At 41.2% G+C, this 20,222-nt stretch overlaps 1 protein-coding gene across 1 annotated transcript in view; it reads right to left on the bottom strand.

Moving 5' to 3' along the window:
- Positions 1-20,222, bottom strand: part of cdh13 (cadherin 13, H-cadherin (heart)) — a 423,714-nt gene that overhangs the window by 34,411 nt on the left and 369,081 nt on the right. The window lies entirely within an intron of this gene.

The following is a 20,222-nucleotide window of genomic DNA, read 5'->3' as shown; positions in this document are numbered from 1 at the left end:
CATTGCAACAAAATGCTACTAATAATGACGCTTCTATCATTGTAAATGCTCCTTTTCTGCCTGGATGTCTCACACACACACACACACACACACACACACACACACACACACACACACACACACACACACACACACACACACACACACACACACACACACACTTGTATTACACACGCTTGTTAAACACACTGAAGAGCCACATGATTCATTAGGCCTACTTCTCCACTGTTACAGAGCTGGGCTGACAGGTTATTAACCTCCATATGTCTCTCTCGCCGTCACCGACTGCAGTTTTAGACACATGCTCTGGTTTGTGTCTTGCATCAGTTTTTCATCATCGCTGCATTGCGACAGTGAAATGCACACACGTGAACATGTACACAACAATGTCGGGAAGGTATTTGTTGTTAAACGTATAAGCATTTTTGCACAGCTGCCTGCCTAGTGCGATGACATCAGTCACATTATCGGATAGAAATAATGTGACTGATGTCACATTATTTCTATTATTTCTATTATTGGATAGAAATGGCAAAAAAGTGTGAATTTGGTAGAGAAGAAGTTAAAGTTTTACTGAGAAGCAACTGAGCTCGTGAAAATCACCAAAACATCCACAGTAACGTGCTCAGAGTCATCAAGATCGATTCTCTGTGATCTTTCATACCCGCTGCCCGATTGGAATAAAACAAAAATTCCTCACTTGGTAAACTAACGGATATTTTCATTCAACGCGCTGAAACACATTTATTCCAGAGCTGGGACCCCAGGAAGCCCTTTTAAATGTGCGCTGCTACACAAACACTTGGTGTAAAGTATGACGGTACTATGTTTCTTCCTACAGGAGGAGCTCTAAAGGACTGTAATGATATTGTCTGCTTTAGTGCAGGCTCAAAGGTAACCACCAAATGAGTCAGAGCCATTGTTTTTTCCTCTCTGTGCAAACATGGGGACAGTCCATTAGAGCCCTTTAAAGGGCAAATTAGAAAGACATTAAAAAGCCATTAGGAATATTCATATCTGCTTCAACGTGTTTATCTCCAAAACCAGAAAAGGTCCAAACAAATCAGTCAACAAACGAGACAGACCACACACACAACGCTGCACGTGTCCTCATTTAGCTCAGCGCGCACACACACACTTCAACATAAGGTAAAACACACAGTTTAAAGCAAAAATGACCTATAGATGCACAATACCCTGCGTTTATTGTGAAATAACTTCTAGGACAGCAAGGTGATTTGTTCAGATTTCACTAGAGTTGCAGAAAGTAAAGCATCAATAGGTCCACAGTGTGACTCTTTCCGCTGCACCCTCAGGGGCTACTCTGACCTGCTATGGCTTTGGGAATGTTTCGGTGAGGAATCGTCCTTCGCTGTAAGAGCGCACACAGGTTGGGATGTTAGGAGTCGGCTGCAATTGTCCGATTGTCCTACAAGAAGCGATCTAGGGCCGGACACACGAAAGACAATCAGACTACAAGGGGTTTAAAAAGTGAGTCATCCATAAAATATGGAGTTACATAAAATATGCGTATGGTAGCAATCATAAGACAAGCTGGCTTTTGAAATCTAAAATGTCTTAAACAATACACAATGAAAAAGTTTGACAACTCTTCCCTAAATCCTAATCTGAAGTTAGAGATCCACTGTCGCTGCGCTGAACGTGTGAGAGATGAGCTCTTTCGAAAAGTCCGATGTGAGCCAGGATCCTCAGTTTTCCCAGACAACTCAAAGCGTTACGGAAGCGCGGAGGGGGGAGAAAGAGGATTGCCACCCACTTGTAATCCAGTTACAACAGGAGCAAAATGCTGGCATACATTGTGTGCATCTGTGATTATGTTTGTGTCAATAGCAGGTGTGGGTGGGATACACAGAATAAGAGAGACAATTTGCAATAAGAGCTAATTTAGAGAGAAGATGAAAGCTGACTCGCAAGTGCTCTGAAAGAACATCGTTTGGATAAATTCAGGTTGTTTCTCTTGTTTGTTTTAGACTTAAGTAGCCTAAGAAATGTTGCTGGCACCAGTTCTGAGTAATTTAGTCTAGTTGTTCGTGTAAATCCCTTTTTTAAATACACACAAGGTTTTGGGGTCCGTTTTCCAAGCAAGGTTATAAATGCATATTCTCTGAATTAGACCCAGTATTACTTTAAATGCAAATATTGAGATTATTATGTTTTCAACTCATTTTGTTGGCCATATAAATACAAGCATATCCATACAATTTACAGGTAACTAAAAACATGTAACAGAGGATTAAACTATTAACAACATAGGCTGATAATTCTGCATTAAAACGAAACAAAACAACACTGAAAAAGCCAACTGGCGTAACTGGTTCTATGAGTATACTTGCTCAGTATCAACACTTGTTTAAATATCTCATGATTACTTGCTCACGCCCACGAATCCACTCATGCAAGCATTTTTGAAGTTAGGAAGGCAAATCTGAACTTTTACAACATAAAGCATGCATTGGAAGGCTCCATGTTTTTTTCTTTGCAAAGAATAAGTAATTATATGGAAGTAGGGTGATGTTGGTAGAACAGAGCTGGGTGTAAGATGCCTGTCCTGGTCCCCTGTGAACATTCAAACTATAGTTACACATAAAACAAACCCTTTTGTAGCCTGAATAGGTTCTCTAGTGATTTAGTACTTCACTTGGAAAAAAGTTGCAGAACTCGTGCAGGCAGACGGAAAAAACAGCAGTGATTTTAGTCCCTGATGTGTGAAGTTTCAAGAACCTTAATCTACATTTTTACTCCAACTAAAAGCATTTTTGTTGGTCTTTTCCTGTTTCCTAAGTAAGTGTCCTAAATCAGACAAAGGGAAGCTCCCTTTAAACCCCGTGAGGATATCACACAACAGTTTTCACAGGTTCAGTAGTATGGCTTTAATAATTCAATCCCATTTTATTTATACAGCACCAAATCTTTATATTGTAAGGTCGACCCTACAATAATACATACAGAGAAAAACCTATGAGCCCCTATGAGCAAACACTTTGGTGACAGTGGGAAGGAAAAACTCCCTTTTAACAGGAAGAAACCTCCGGCAGAACCAGGCTCAGGGAGGGGCGGGGCCATCTGCAGAGAGTACTATTAACACATAGTGAGTGAAGAAGAAACACCCAGTGCATCATGGGAATCCGCAGCAGCCTACACCTATTGCAGCATAACTAAGGGAGGATTCAGGGTCATGGGCTTCAGTAGTATGCCTTTAATAATGAGTTTGACCGCTCCTTAATTTAAAGTTTCCTAAACTTTAAACAACATTAACTGCTTACCACCCAGGGACAAAACTCCATAACGAGTTAGTCACAATTGGACATGGTGACCTTTTACCCCACTATCCCCCCACTGAAGGAAACCTCTGCTGTTTCGCAGCTAAATATCTTCACCAACTTTGAAGCTAACTTTGTTTCTCTGCCATTTTATGCAGCGCTTATGAGAGATTGTTTACTGAAAACAGCTGCCTGCTCTACTGAGACTAAAAGATTAGATTAGAATCCACATGAAACTCTCAAAGCATACGCTGAATTCATCTGTTTCCCCTTAAAGCTGAGACTGTTTTCCTGCTGAGCCTGTGTTGGTTTTACAGCGACGTAATGAATATCTAGGCTCTCTCCTCCCTTTGTAGAATGTGCACCACTGTCATTTAGGATATTCTTATAATTTCTGTTCTTATGACTGTTTTATTTGAAAAAAAAAAAAAACATTGCTTTCATACATAGAAAGCATTTCATTTTACTTCAGTTTTCTGCCTTTTTTCTTCATCGCCTGCATTTAAACAGCCAATCGCTCTCTAGCAGAACACTTCCCATTTACTAGATTAGCTTCGTATTCCTGGCATTGAAGTTTCAGCCCTTCCTGCTTTTAATCCATTGAGTTCTACGTCTTTTTAGTTTAACCCTTACATACTCTTCATATTCTACACCCTCACAGTATGGTTCAACAATTCCTTCATAATACATCTCAACAAATTTTGAAGTACTGATCAATTCAGGATTAAAACTATCTGACATAAAAAAAAAAAGATAATTATTCATTAATCAGTGTTTCACAAAATAGGGAAGTCGATATTTGAGGTAAAACATGTTTCTGCAGAAAACATCTGCTTTCACAAATTTAGATTTTGAGAGTGAAACTGCCAGGAGCATCCGAAGCTGCTGGGATTCATTATACAAACATTATTACAGCCATGAAACGCTGCCTTTAGTTCTGTATCATCCTCAGAACGATCATTCATAATTATAATGAGAATCTCCATATTAATTAACACTTGGAGCCTAAAACTTGATTACTGCAAATTAGTATATGTACTTAAAGTGACGGCAGGAAACAGGAGCATCACGGTGGTAGCACTGTTGCCTCACTGCAAGAAGGTCCTGAGTTCAATTCCACCATCAGGCTGCATGTACTCCCACGTTTGCTTCCTGCACAAGTCTTTGCACAATGTGCGAATGGTTTGTGTCTATGTGTTAGCCCTGTCCAGGGTGTACCTGCCTCTTGCCCTAAGACAAGCCTAAGATAGGCTCCAGCGATCCGGAAAGAGGATGGATGGAAACATGTGTGTCTGTATTTCCCACACTGGCATCTCAGGTGATTTTATAATTGTATAATCCACCAGAAGTCTTTCAACTGTCAGGTGACAATGCTAGCCACTAAATTAACAAAAGCAACAACAACAACAACAACAATAATAATAATAATAATATGCTGAGGAGCTATTTGAAGATAAAAATAAATAAAGCAACACAGAAAAAAACAAGACAATTTAAAAACTGATAGAACCAGTAAAAACTGGCATGGAATTACGACACATAGGATCAGGAACAAGTGGAGCTTTAACTTAGCTTTAAAACCCTCCACACAGCATGCCTGCCTAATATCTTCAGGGAGGTTGTTCCACAAAAATGGGGCACGAAAGGAAAAAGCACGCTCCCTCATAGTATTTTTTCTCTATACAATTGTTGTGAAAACTCACCACATTTTAGACTAAATGGATGAACTTTAGTGAAATGTTCCTGCAGTCAGATCCAATCGGGTCAAATTTGCCTCACACTGGTTGTAAGGGTTAAAGTCGTTGTTGCATATTCTTCTGTGTTCAGATAATCTATGGACTGTCTTTGAGCAGGTGATGAAAAAAACATGCTAATATGCTCATGCCAGTGTTTATTCAGTCATCTTTTTTCATCCTTACATGGTAATTTGTTTACTTCCTTGAATAATCAAATAAACTACTCACCTGTATCAGAGCGATGCAGGCGTCATTCATATTCAGAGGTCTGAGCTGTTCAAAGACACATAATGAATCGAGGTAGGGGCGGCGGAAAGGCTGGAAGCTAAAATACTGTTTTCCTGATGAAAATGCCCAACAGTAAGAAGAAGATAGCGATGCATAATGAGACACAGATCAGAGTCAAATAACACAATATATGGTTCCCAGGTGATCTCATGGGTCTTTAAAGTATAATGATAAGGCTATGTGAGGAAAAGGGAAATGCATCCAATTTAAATATTTAAACTCTTGCAGGATGTGTGCACGTGGAGAGGAGAGGGTCACGCACCTCTGCTTTACTGGGTCGCTCGATAAACTGACCATTTTGCACTCCTGCGATACTCTGTTACGACTCTGACTTCAGCGTTTGCAACCATCACAGCCAATTTTAATTTCTCATGCACAACACACGAGCACAGTTTCAGTTTTGTGCACCGCAACTTAGATGGATGTATAGTAATACACTCGGCTGGCAATGACAGCATTTCACAGTAAACACTATTATGCACTTGTCTCATTCGTTTGTTTCCATCTTCTTCTTCCTGTCTGGACTCTGAGCTGGCACTAACTTTAGCTCACTGTCTTTATCTGTCTCTCTATCATTTTCTTCTTTCTCCTCTGCCAACGAGATCTTCTTCTGATTTGAGTCTAACTTACTGTGAGAATGGAGACGGCACAGAGCCAATGCTAATAGTCTGTTTCTATCTGAGAGCCGCTGAGTGTGTGTGCGAGCGACAGATATGAGAACATCAATCAAGGGAAGCAGTAGAACTAGAGGTTGTTCCGGCTTGCGTTTGGCTACGGCAACTGTACGCTTCATCCAAATCTGCGGTTTTGCAAAGCGAGAGGAGAAGGAAAGAAAAAGGGAAGGTGAGATAAGAAGAGGGATCAAGGATGGCGATAAGACGGGGACACGTGAGACCGAAACTGTGTGTAAGTGCATCAGGAAAACAAATTCTCGCCCTTCTGGATCGCTGGCTCTGTTGCTTCTGCAATGGTGATCTGGGACGAGTCAGACAACTATGGCTATAACCAAAGATCTCAATAAATTCCAATTCAGGTAAGAACTGTGACCCAGCACCACCAGTCTGGCCCCAGCTCAACCTGTTGGGCTTCTGACACTACCCTGTTGTTGGACCTTCAAATCTTCAGAGACGGCACTAACACGGATTAACCTTCTGTGCTGGTGAGGCATTTAAGCAAAGTTTATACAGACATCACTGTGTATGACATCTGCAGACTTTCTGACCATTTGGGACAAAAACAGAGCAAAACAATAAAACAAATCTGTGAAAACCGGACTCTGCATTATGCATGGATATACTCTGCCTTGGCCTGAAGTATATGCATGGACTCCAGAGCTCTGTCACAGTTGCTTTATCTGTAAAACCACTAGAAATTTGCATTCCTCCTACAAGCTTTGTTGTATGTAGAGGCCGATTTATGTGAATACTGAATTTCTAACATTCTGATGGGAAAAAAAGTTCGTGTGTAGTTTTCAGTTCAGTTCATTTTTATTTCAAACATATACATTCACCAACATTTCATAACATCATTCCATGCAGTTGTTTTGCCTTGCCTTATATATTATTTACACTGTTTTAAACTTCACCAGATCCTGGCTTGTGTCTTAATAGAGAGTGCATTTGTGTGAGCCCTATACCCCTCATGATTTATTAATCTAATAGCCCTTTTCTGCATTATGATTATAGTCTGAATATCACTTTTATATGCATTGCAGTTTAGTAACTAACTAACACCTAATCTTGTAGAATACGCTCACTTAGTGCTGTGGTAGTGGATATAACGCCTGGACGATGGATCAGCACAACAGGTATTTATGGTGGGACTCACCTAAATCCCTTTGTGTAAAGCATAAATCCAGTTTGAACACTGTGCTGAAGAGCTGCTTGAAGCTGCTTGAAGCTGTGAGGACAGTTGGGTGAAGGTTTGTCCTGCTTTCATTTGATTTCTCAGGTTACTTTAAAAATGTGGGTACAGGCCATTTAGTCACAGAGCATTACACATCGAGTGTTGAACTGACCTGATTTATTGTAAGTGAAACCAGAGTTCAACAAACATTTGCATTACTTTTAATGAGATATATTAAATTTCCTTTTAACATTTCTTTGAGACACAAGGACGGAGCGAGAGAGCGAGAGAGCGAGAGAGGGAATTTGGCTTTGGAGCCATTGTTCTCAAAACATGAGTGATTTCTTTGGGGTCGCCTACAGAGACCTCGGTCAGTCGCTGCGAGCTATTTCAACTCTAAACTGAGCTGAGCTGCCCAGTTTTGGCCAACTACTGCTCTAGGCCATGTGAACAAATTACCCATGTCACACCTGTTCATATTTCTGCTCTGTATCAGCACAGTGCAGCGTGTCCATGCAGAGGAAATGAATGTGGCAGGACCAGAGAAAAGCTGGCGTGTGTCGCATCAATCAAACAGATTCAGCTTTGTCTTTGCGTGTGTGAGCAAAGCAACTTGGTGTAAAAGGTGAGAAGGTGTTTCTTTTTAGGATGTGGTGAGAAGTTTCATTGGCAGTCGTGAGAAACCGTCTCGAGTGAAAACATAGAAAGCTACTGCATCGTGGAACATCTGTGAGTATCACCCATTTACTGTTGTGGATATTATTTTTACTTTTACACTAGCAAAAGCTACTGATCACCAGTGTTGGTCAAGTTACTTGAAAAAAGTAATCAGTAACTAATTACTGATTACTTCCCCAAAAAGTAATCCCATTACTTTACTGATTACTTATTTTCAAAAGTAATTAATTACTTAGTTACTTTTTAAAAACACGACTTACAACCTGAAGAGGTGATAAAGCGATAGATCTTTCAGCCCAATTCTACTTTTTCTGCATAATCCATCATACAAAATGTGATCAGATGGAAAAGTCTCTTTTTAAAACATGTTTTATTAGTTTTAATCTTTTAACTTTATGCATCAAGCAAACATTAAATTATCTGCAACATTCTCTGACTGGAAGAAATTAGTTTAACATTTAAACCTATTTTCTGCACATTCCAGCACATAAAATAAAATATTTTTTTGTGTGTTTACACTCAGTCTTTCAAATAGATGCAAGTAAAACACAGCAGAAAATAAATAAAGTCAAAGACTCAGCGGTCCTGTTGCTCTATTTTCACCTGTAAAGCAGGAGTGGGGCAGGCGGAGGGTTACCCTGGTGCAGGTGTGCCGCAGTCAGTGGAAGAATCCGCGAGTTTCTCTGTGAGTTTCCCATTACGTCGTAGCTACTCGGTGCTTGTTTGGAAGTTTAGGGGTTTTTTCGCTGTAAAAAGAAGTTTTCTTCCCACGCACAGCGGACACTAATGTTTTTGTCACTTTTTATGGAATCAAACTCAAAGTAAGGTCAGTACTTCCACGCTTTAAACGCTGCACGCTCATACTCTCTCTGCACTCGATATATGATCCATTGTTGATCTGCACACAGCTGTTGTCACGAACGTCGCACTCGCTTACGTCACTGTCATGAGACATTCTCGCAAAAAAAATCACAGTTTTAGTAACGCAGTAACGCAGTGTTCCTACGGGAAAGTAACGGTAATCTAATTACCGTTTTTGCAATAGTAATCCCTTACTTTACTTGTTACTTGAAAAAAGTAATCGGATTACAGTAATGCGTTACTGCCCATCTCTGCCGATCACCACTGATAAATTAAACGTGTTCGATGGGACAACAACTTGATGAAAGCAGTTCAGCACAGATGGACAAAGAACAAAACAGATCTCATTGTTGAAGTAAACGGAGCCACTCTTCGTCTTTCATTACATGCTTTTTTGCTCTGCCTTTTCCCGGTGCGGCTGCAGATCCAGGAACACTGAATCCTGGCTTAAATCAGACCCAGCAAGTATGTGACTGAATATGAATACTCAGCCTACCTCTGACTTTCCCTTTGCAGAACCAGAAAAGCATCAAAGCTTTTTTTCCAGCCCGCTCACTGCCGTCTGCTGTGAGCCAGGTGAAGTCTCGAGGAGGCTCTGTGCCAGTTCCACTGAACAACTGCAGACGCTCCACAGAGTATACTGAACTATGACCCACTGTGTCGATTTAACAGCAACAGCAGAGTGTGCGCAGAGAGATGGTGGCCTGAAACTCGAAGAATGAACAGTTTGCATTGTCATTATTAAGCAGGAACAGAGCAAAGTGCAAAACACAGCCCAAACCGGTGACGCGCACACATGCGGCCGAACGTACGCATCGAGCAAGAAAAAATATTATTATCATAATAAGGTGCAAAATAGCAGCTCTTTGCATCAGTTGAAAAGCATAAACCTGTAATTACCAGGAAGAAAAGCAATTTACTCCTGCTTCACACTCTCTGCTTTCTCCTCTTGGCATCTTTTAGGATTGTTTTAATTATTTGCTGCCACACTGAGAGTATGAAAGCCTCTCCCTGCCCCTGATCCTGTTTCTCTCTTTTAACACTCGTTTACTTTACTCAGCTGCAAGAAATGAGAACCAAATTCCAAACAGCTGATTAGCCTGTAATCAGTCCCTTCACATCCCAGGACGCAAGCAAGAGAGAGAGGAAAATGGAGGAGACTGCATGACTCAGCCTTAAATCAGCAGAGTAACGGGCTAACCTTACACTGTGGTTGATTTCATTCACTGTGAGCACGACACCGGTTCAGTTTCTTATTACTGAGATTCCCATCCCCTCATTTCGCACCACTTAGATATTTATTTAAGCTGCACACACTCAGACAATTAGACTAGTGGGGAGTACATTTCCAAGCATTTCTATGAGAGGTGCTTTCCTGTTGATTCGTCCTTCCTCTGAGACCCTTACTCCTTCCTCTCCGTGTTCCCGTGGGTGCTTTTAGTCACACCACATGAGAAAGGTTGGTTGTTGTATTGGTTTGCAGGTTAAACTGGGACAGAAATGTTGTCCATCTTAATTAAATTGTCATTTGGCATCAGTGTGTGAGTCTACACACTAACTATCATACTCACACCGACCTGCATATAGAAACATTTCTTCAACCATTTGAGAATTTACAGTAGCTAGGGGCTGTTTCCTAAAGAACACTGGTAGATATGCACTCACCTGCCACTTTATTAGGTACATCTTGTTAGTACTGAGTTTGCCTTGAGAACTGCCTTCATTTATTGGGGCATAAATTCAACAAGGTCAACATTTCTCAGAGGTTTTGGTCCATATTGACATGATGGTGTTACACAGTTGCTTCAGATTTGTTGACTCTACAGCCAAGATGCAAATTTACTGCTCTACCAATGCCAAATGTTTACTATCGATTGGACTGAGATCTGGTGACTGTGGAGACTGTTTGTGTGCAGTGAACTCAGCTCACATCATTTCAAACTGGTTTCTTGAACATGACAGTATGTGACAGCACGTCATCAGAACATGTGTACAATGTGGTCATAAAGGGACTGACAGCAACACTCGGGTAGGCTGTGCTATTTAAAACAGTTGGTACTAAAGGGTCCAATGTGTAGCGAGAAGATTTCCCCCCACACCTGAACCAGCCTGAAGCACTGGTAAAAGGATGGATTCATGCTTTCATGTTGCTCAAATCCCGATCCTCCCATCGGAAAGTCACAGTGCCGAGCCTCATCAGCATCTTCCAGTCTTCTATTGTCCAGTTGGGGTTAGTCAAATGCAAGCTGCTTTTATAGCTGCGTTACGGTTGCCTTCCTATCAGCTTGAACCAGTCTGACTATTCTGTTCTTACATTTTCTCTTGCTGGATACGATGTGGTCGTGTGGGAAGATCCCAGACTAGCCTGTCTGGCACCAAAAGCCATGCCATGCTCAAAGGCACAAAAAACCTTTCATGGCCTTTATGCTCAGTTTGAACTTCAGCAGTTGGTCGTCCCGACCACGTCTACAAGTCGATATGGTTGTGTTGCATTATTTACATTATTAAGCATTCGACTGTAATGCCTGTTTGTTTTTACGAGATCCAAAGAAAGTGAAGACAAGGTGTTACGACTGCTGTCGTAATCTTGTCTCTTGTATGCAAATTTAAGCGTGCAGGTGCTTTTCCATCATAGGTGGATCCAGGAGACGGTTCCTGCGGATTGGCTACCTACCTGGAGACAACGTACTTGATGTTTTTGTTAGTTAGGGAGGTAAGTTTCTGTCATTTGGTTTAATTCTTTTTGTAGGTAAGTTTAGATAGGCTCCTTTTGTTTGTTGTTTTGGCATTAGGTCCACCCCGAAGTTATAGCCCGCTCCTTCTTTTGTGTTAAATCATCTCATTGTACAGAATTCTTATCAAATTGTATGAACTGTGTGCTGCTTGGACTCGAGGAGGGATCACAATTATGTTATGGTCTGGCCACCCCTACACGAGCCATAATGTTAAAGCGAATTGGTAAATGTTGTCATTTTTATGCTTACCATCTCTACATTGTTTCTCTGTGTTGTCCCCTCCCCAGCCTCTCGAGGTTCTGGGGGGGCTGTCGTGTTTTATCACAAGCACATCCTTGTGAAGGTTTGTTTGATGCTTGATAAGCTTCCTGCCCGTTTTATGGCTTTACTGTGTTGTTTATGGTGAACCAATACAGGAATTGAACCTGTGGGGGAGATTACCCCTTTTATGACCAGGATGTTGTTGTGATCAGGAAGTCACGCGCACACACACACACACACACACACACACACACACACACACACACACACACACACACACACACACACACACAGCGCCTTGTCTTTGTAACCAAGGGGGGTTACGAGGGTACTTGCGTGAACCATTGTAAACTATTGTTTCTTGTGAACATTTTTCAATGAAAGGCAGCGAGAGGAGGCCGTCGTCGGGGTCATTCGTGATGGGCCTCTCTTGCAAGTAAATCGATCGACCGCTGTTGCCTTGCTCTTTTTTGTCATTCATGGGAGTAAGTCTCGGGGTCAGCGGGGTCTAAGTTTAGACCCAACACATAACACAAGGTAACAAAGAACAAATGGGAACAGTATAAAACAATGTATTACATTTAAATATTTGTAATATATAGTATAAAAGAAAATGGATTATTGATCATTGATAGCTTCAAACATTTATGTGCATCAGAACATAAGGAAGAAAAACGGGGATTGTGTGACGTTTTTAAGAAAGCAGCAAATTTGTTTTCACAAGGTTAAAAAATCATCTCTTGCTGCTCTACACTTATTTCTCTTGACCTCTTCTAACAGTGAACCCACACGCAAAACTCGATACGCTGTAGCGATGACTCAGTTACTGACCGCTAACTGTGCAGTCCTTTGAGGGCTGATTTTTTAATGTATTGAGACGAGGAGAAAGATTGGTTGGAGGCTAAATGCACTGTGTATTATGCGTATTATGACACATTTTGATTCAAACTGTTGGCTACATTGAACTTTGAGATGACTTTTAAAATCAACTAGTAAAAATTCATCAACAGCAAAATTGATTTGCTCTGTACTTTATTTCCCCCTCCGTCCCCATTGCCTCGTACTTTGTGCACTTTGGCACAACCAGAATATTTGATTTACCCGACATACAGGACTGCAAACATTTGCAATGTGGAAATGAGAGAGAGCTGCCCAAAATCACACGAAGTAAAAGAAGTTCTGCATGTAACGTGACACAACTCTTTATACAGACACAAAACTGAAAGAAAACTTTATCCCAGTGAACATCACATTGTTCCATTACTGTAAGCTGCAGAAGCGTTCTGAACCCAAAGACAGACAGATACTCAAGTGTCTGAAAATCAGACCAAACATCAGTCGAAGCAGGATTAAACAGCCAGATGTTATGATTACCGGTCAACAATCTGGCAGTTCATTGGAATTTCTTTGCCTTAAGTGATACAACCATATAAACCTGACAGAAATGTAGCATAGGTATTATTAAGCAGATTTATCTACTAGCTACACGTTTTATTTGTTGCTGTAATCTTTTTCTCAGGTCTTGCCTGTTTTCTTATTCCCATTTTGGTCATCCTGGTGCAGGCAGGGACAATGTCAGGCTGATCTGATCACGATCACTCCATCTGGGGTGGGGCGATCGTGGCTCAAGAGTTGGGAGTTCGCCTTCTAACCGGAAGGTTGCTGGTTCGAGCCCCGGCTCGGACAGTCTCGTCGTTGTGTCCTTGGGCAAGACACTTCACCTACCGCCTACTGGTGTTGGCCAGAAGGGCCGATGGCGTGATATGGCAGCCTCGCTTCTGTCAGTGCGCCCCAGGGCAGCTGTGGCTACAACTGTAGCTGCCTCCACCAGTGTGTGAATGTGTGGATGACTGGGTGTGTAAAGTGCTTTGGGGGACTAGTAAAAGCGCTATACAAATACAGGCCATTTACCATCTGACCCCGATCAGGCCAGCCTTTTGTGGAATTAAAGAAATTATTTTACAGCTACAATATATCCTGCAGCATTAACATTGCATTAAGATGGTTATTAAACCTGTGGGCTTTACATTAACCTTTTATTACAGGGGCAGCCATAATCATTGTATACACACATTGCATTTTGTGCTTATTAAAGAGTTGAAGCTCAGTCAATTAATTAAAGGTCATAAGCTTCATTCGGCGCCATGTCTGGACGATCTATTGTGTAAGTGACTTAGAGCTATAGAAGGTTAAAACTGCATACACGCTTACAAAACACATATAGCACATATCATCTAGAAACAGGAGCAAAGGCCTGAAACTATTCAGCAACCTGTGTTTGAGTTTGCTTAGTAACAGGTGACAAGTCCCTGGGGACCTTCAGGGCCTGGATTCATCGCCATATTTGGACGAAGATGCTAGGGAGGGGAACTTCTGTGTCTGCATTTATCTCTTAAAACTGATCATTGTCGGTAAAAGATGCAAATAATGTTCTTGGAAAACGCGAGAAGGGGCGTCAAACCCTGACATTATAAAAGCAATTGCTTGTGTATTTTTGGGTGGAGATCTATGCTGATTGTGTGCAGTATTCATCTCCCCGCGCCTCCTCAATATCTTCGAGTTCGGGACACTTTCTAACATCCAGCGCCTCACACTGCTGTCACACTTGTAGTCAGTCTGTCCTTCAGCTGATCTGTCTCACTCTCCCCCCTGCCTCGGTCCCTCAAAGTTAGACACCAGTTTTCATGCCTGACATTCCAGTATCCCATCCTCTTACTTTTAAGTCCCATCCCTTTTAACTCGTACAGGACCAGAGTGAGAAGCCAAAGCAGACAGGTAGCTGCTGAATAATGGATGATCCGACTGTTTGAAATTCTCCCTGTTTTCAAAAGCAAGAGGAAGAAAACATCTTAAATATTTTGGAGGAGATGGAGAAGTCGTAGCAGAGAGTCGGCCAAGTCTGCAGAACTCTGAACACTGGCTAAACTGGGACACGGGGTGCTACGTGACAACACATTCACAAACACATAAGACATGTTTATTTTTGCAGTCACAGCTATTAAAAGAGCAGACTTTCTATCCAACACTTATTTAATGACTTTCATTCGAAAGCATCTCTATTCTTGTATGTATGTGTGAGCTGGTTAGCAACAGCTCAGCACAAACTCTACAGGCTAGTGCACAAAGTTTTGAAAACGTGGCCCTGAGTGCAGCTCAGCTTCTCTGCTTCCTGTCTCCTTCACCATCAAGCATCAATTACTTCAGTGTAAATAGTTATTCGACAACTGATGAGAGTCTTGTCACCAGAAATGAGACCTAATTAAATTCGCCAAACTTTCTTAATGACACTTCTGATTAGTTGCTCCCCTCTTCACAGCCTACCAGAATAACATCAGAGCAGCACGGCGAGTCAAATCTCAGAGAGGATTTGGAGGATGCAAACTTTCCCATTTAACTTATACCTTGAAGTGCAACATACTTCCTCAATGTCAAGAGCCCACACAACAAGCCGAGCACTTGTGGTTTATGAGAGATAAACTTTTGTCAAAAAAAGTCCAGCTTTTTCTGTCTCCAATCCTCACTGTCACTCTGTCTGATGTGCTTTTCCTTCTCAGCACTTTCATAAAACCATTCTGCTTAACTAAAGCTCTAAACCAGTCAAGAGGGCTAGAGTGCTCCATCTGCAGAAACATGAAACAAATCCGCCAGAGCCTAATGGTTTGGCCTAAATACTGAGCGGGATTAACGTGACTCGTATTTGCTGTAATTGTGTAAGTTACAGGGCCAAGTGAGAGTAGAGACCGCCACAGGTCAGTCTGTACATATGGCACGTGTGCTGCTCTGTTTTTGTCCTGAATACAGTAAAAACAAGACAGTTTTACCTTTAGCACAGTTTTAATTAATTCTGTTGGAAATTTCAGACAAAATTAGTCACATAAGTTGCATCATGTGATTCGTGCAAGAAACGTTTTCTCTTACATCATGAAGAGAAGACAGCTGTTGAGATCGTTAGCTGCTGCGAGGCCTTGAGGGGCCCATCGGAATCTGTGCTACTGTACTTCAAAGGGTTTGTGGTCAAAGTGTAACAGATTTCATTTATTCTTTGCTTAGCGGTTACGCCCACACGGGCAGATAATCTGTTGATGGATTTTCATTAAAACATAGTAAGGGAAGATTTGTAATACATTGGATAATCTGAACCCCTTGATTAACCTTACAGAGCTGATAATAAGAAGCTCCACAGTTCAGCCCTCCCCCATCCTCGATACGTCTGTTCAGACAGAGTCTCGAACCTCTAACTGAAGCAATAATTGTCATCGTTTGAGTGATAAGGCCTATAAATCACACTTCATTAACGTTCATTAATGTGGAGGTAGCAGATCTCAGTTCAGTCATCCTGACCACGTGTGAAAGCGGCATTAAGTACTTTATGGTAACAAATTACACACAGGCTGTCATTCAGACTCACAAAATGTCAGATTTGTGTTGATGACCAGACTCCCTCAAGTCCTGCCTGGTCACAGAGAAACAGTGAGATTAGCAAAAAAACAAAAACAAGGATTTTCACCTTTATTTAAGTTTGTTGTGCTCACTGAGGAGAAATTTGGTTGATTTTTACTGCAACTCTGATCAATACCGCTCGAGTGTGTCGTTCTTCTTTCATACCAGAAATTAGGCAGTCATTAGCATTACCACTGAAATTTGATTTGGAAATGAGAGCAATCAAAGGCACATCATTTAAAGGAGAAATCTTTTGCTTTTACTTAATAGATGGCATTGGGATTGGACTACTTTGAGGACGTCTTGTTAAAGCAGAAATTCTGTGTACTCTAAAGTACTTCATACACGAGTACTTGGCTGTGTTGTTCCCAGTGAGCGTCTTGACGGTACATTACAAAAACATCTGGCATCATGTTTTAATTTTAGCATGTTTTTCTGAAGTATTGGTTCTTATCATTTTTATTACTCTTAAAAAAATACTAGTTAACTCGAAAAAACACTTTAAACCCACACAAGTGTGTGCAGGTCTCATTTTAAGAACTGGAAGATAAAAATGGAGAAGATGTCAATCAAAAATGTTTCCACACAGGACTGAGAGGGCGTCTGATCAGTTAAATAAGTGAAGCACCACAGGTTTATCGAAGGCCATCATTTCATAATCAGATGTTTCATATGTAGCACACAAAGTAACAAAATAGAAAAACTTACATCCTAAAAGATGTTTGATTTCTGCTCCCACAGTGGAACACACCAGTAAAATGATGAAGCTATCCACAGTGGGAAATAATTACTATCAAACCTCTTTATTGCACTGATTGCCTGACGTTTCAGAAGAACGTTTTCCTCAACACAAAGGATGAACCAGTGTTGGCTTAGCAAAGATCCTAATTTAAATTGTACCTTCATATTTCTTTAGTTTATTTAATATTTCCCGTCCCTCCATCATCACTTTTGATAGACAGGGAGCACAGCAGCAGTTTTGAAAATGCACTAACCCCATCCATCACAGTTTGGCCCCTTCTCAAATCCTTACTCTGCTCCGACTAACACATGCAGCACTGTTGCCTTCACCCTGCACATCTTCACGAGCTCCTCTCATTGGCCCTTGGTATTCTTTTTCTTTATGTTGCTATCACTTGGTATATTTATAGAAAAGCTCAAAGAAAAGCACATGTTATGGTAAAAATGCATCTCTAACTGCATTTTTCCTCTTAAAGGTACAGTGCAAACCCCTAACCAATAATTCTATCTACAGTGGTCACTGTAGGACAAGCATCTCAGCCCACCGTCTGTAGTGCAGGCTGTCAGGTCCCTGTTTACATCAGCCGTGTGAAAGAAGTCCGGTACATGTTGAAGAGTCAGTGAAGCTCACTTCTGTCTGTTGACAGTAATAATAAGGTGAGTTGTTGAGGATATCCTGAGCTCCTCTGCAGGTAAGCGCTGCGTTTTTTGCAGCTGTTACCCAGAATTAGAGAAACTTTCTTTAAATTGGACTGAACATTAACAGCCTCAAGCACTCAGCGAATAAACTCTCATATAAAGTGAGAATGTACGCTGTTTACCTGAGAGAAAGTGTCATTTTTAGGCTAACATTAGCTAACAAAATGTTAGCTTATAACCAGCTATTGTTATTGTCTAGTTAGCTTGATGTCAGCTGTCCAAGAGGGGACAGACATCCAGAAATATAGATTTTTAATGGATTAATTCCAGGTTTATGAGGATTCATGACCTTTAATGTTATCAAAGTGCCACATAGATGGATAGAATAAATGCAGCGTGGTGTTCAGGCATGCATGTGTGCACTGGGCACTGAGTGCTACAGATTCTGACCAGCGAATCAGATGAATTGTGTTCCACGTCAAATGCATTTGACCTACTCAACCCAGGGTGGCACACACACTGGACATACACATAAACACACACACACCTGCACTGTTATGCAGACGCACACAGGGAAGGAGAGAAGAAGCCAAAGAAAGCTCCTGCTTTTTATAATGCCGTTTTATTCTATGCACACCGTTCTGCTCCCACCTCTCCAAATGTCTGTCTTTCACTATGTCCTCAACCTGTCTGCAGGTCACAGTTACGACAACTCAAAGTCAGTGTTACTGCCAAAATGTCAAGAGGGTGAGATGACAATAAACAGAGGGTCCATAAAAATGAATATAAAACGCATGCTGAAAATCAGATGAGCAAAGTGGGATAAAGTTAGAAGATGAAAGATTTATTACATAAAAGATTCAAAGAACATGTAAAAAAAACAAAGAAAAACTGTGAAAAAATAAAAGATCACCAAAAGCTTTTAAATGATCAACATACTATAGCTTATAAGGGACCTATTATAGTGATTTCAGTAATATTATACAGTTATATTCAATTAGAAGATTCACCGGCCCACCGTGTCCCCATTTATCTTAATATCTTGTATCCTAAGATGTAAATAGGCAGAGATATATAGATAAGAAAATATAAGGAAAAGTGCAATATTTCACAGCAGTAGGTGTCGTGATCCTGGGCCATGTTGGCCCAGCATTCTTAGTTTTCTTGTATTTTGTTCTTCATTTAGGTTCCTGGGTTGTTAAGTTGATTTCCCCTCGTGACTTTTACCCCCTGTGTGCCCCTCTGTGGATCTGTGAGCCCTCGTCTCCCCTCCTTGTGTTTCATTCAATGTTTTCCCCAGCCCGTTATGTCCGTGCTCTCTCCTCCTGTCTGCACCTCTGTGTACTTCCTGTTTTACTTTGACAGTCTCTCGTCAGTATGCGTCATGTTGTGTCACTCCTGCCTGTCTCGTTACGATTATCTGTGTCAGCTGTGTTCCCCGTGTGCTCCCACTGCCCTCGTTAACCCTCTGTGCATTTAGGTCCGCGTCTCCTTCATGACTGTGTGTGAGTCTCCCTGTGTTTCCTGGTGAGCGTTATATTTAGTTTTCTATAACTTGTGAGCTGTTTTTCCAGCAATAGAGCTGTGCTTTTTGAGTTTATCCCCCGTGAGTTTGCGTTTGGGTCCAATTCCTGCCTGCCACACAAAACAGACGTTCTCTATCCTGAGTCAAACAGGAAGTAGCCCAGCTGTGCTGTAGTTTAATGAGAACATGCTGGAGAATCTCAAGGCTTGCGTCAACACATTTTTCTCTTGGAGGAACAGATAATGTGGTAACCAGGTTACCGAAGACCAACAGCTGCAGACACGATGCAGTCGAAATGTAACGTGAAATGACAAAAATACCAGTAAAGCTGCTGAATATTGTTTTAATGCTGAGACCACCCTAACTCTGACACAGTTTGATATATTTAGTCAGTCCCAGGCTTTATGCTTAACTCTGTTATCACATTACTTTAGCTTCCCACGTATACCTGTGATGGACTCAGACAGGGACTCGAGTCTGATGGTCTGGATGCTCCACAGTGAGGTTTGGATGGCTTTCCCATGATCCCCAAACTTTACATGTCGGGCCATCGCCAACATTTTGATCTGTCTAATAATGTTGTTTGTCACCAAATACTGCCAAGCTCACGGTCTGTCAGCCTCAAACAGATCATTATCCTTGTTAAAGAGCACTGTGCTGCACAGATGGGTGCTTTGACTTTGACAAGTATTTGTCTTGGATTCCAGCTTTTGTTGTTTTCTTTCTACATTTTACTTCAACTTTTGTTTCTTTTGCTATGAAGAGTTTATTTTAAAGCTTACACAGCGTCTATTTAAAGAGTAAAGAGATGTACAGAGAAAACAAACAAACTTCATATTCCTTGTAAAAACCCACCAATGACCTCCCTGGTACTTCTAAAGCTGTCATTTGGGGCTAGTTTGTATTATCCAATATTTCTAATATTTATAGGATCATAGAGGTGACGTGTGATGTCAGGCAAGCAGCTATCAAAGCTTTATTGGTAGAGGTCCTGACTCTATCACGCTATCCAATAATAAATCCATGTTTTGTAGCATTTAACACGGCCACAGCGAATACGTTTTACTGCACATAAAGCAGTATCAATAATTTGGGCAGTAAAGTCATGATCTGATGAGTTTTATTGCCCTCGGTCTATAATAGCCCCATGTGTTTACTTATATATGACATGCAGCTGCAAAGGTGCAGAAAC

This window comes from Rhamphochromis longiceps, linkage group LG7 (assembly GCF_057381845.1).
Source record: "Rhamphochromis longiceps isolate RC_006_pf linkage group LG7, R_longiceps_female_GT1.1, whole genome shotgun sequence".
NCBI lineage: Eukaryota > Metazoa > Chordata > Actinopteri > Cichliformes > Cichlidae > Rhamphochromis > Rhamphochromis longiceps.
This window is presented reverse-complemented; position numbering and strand designations above follow the sequence as displayed.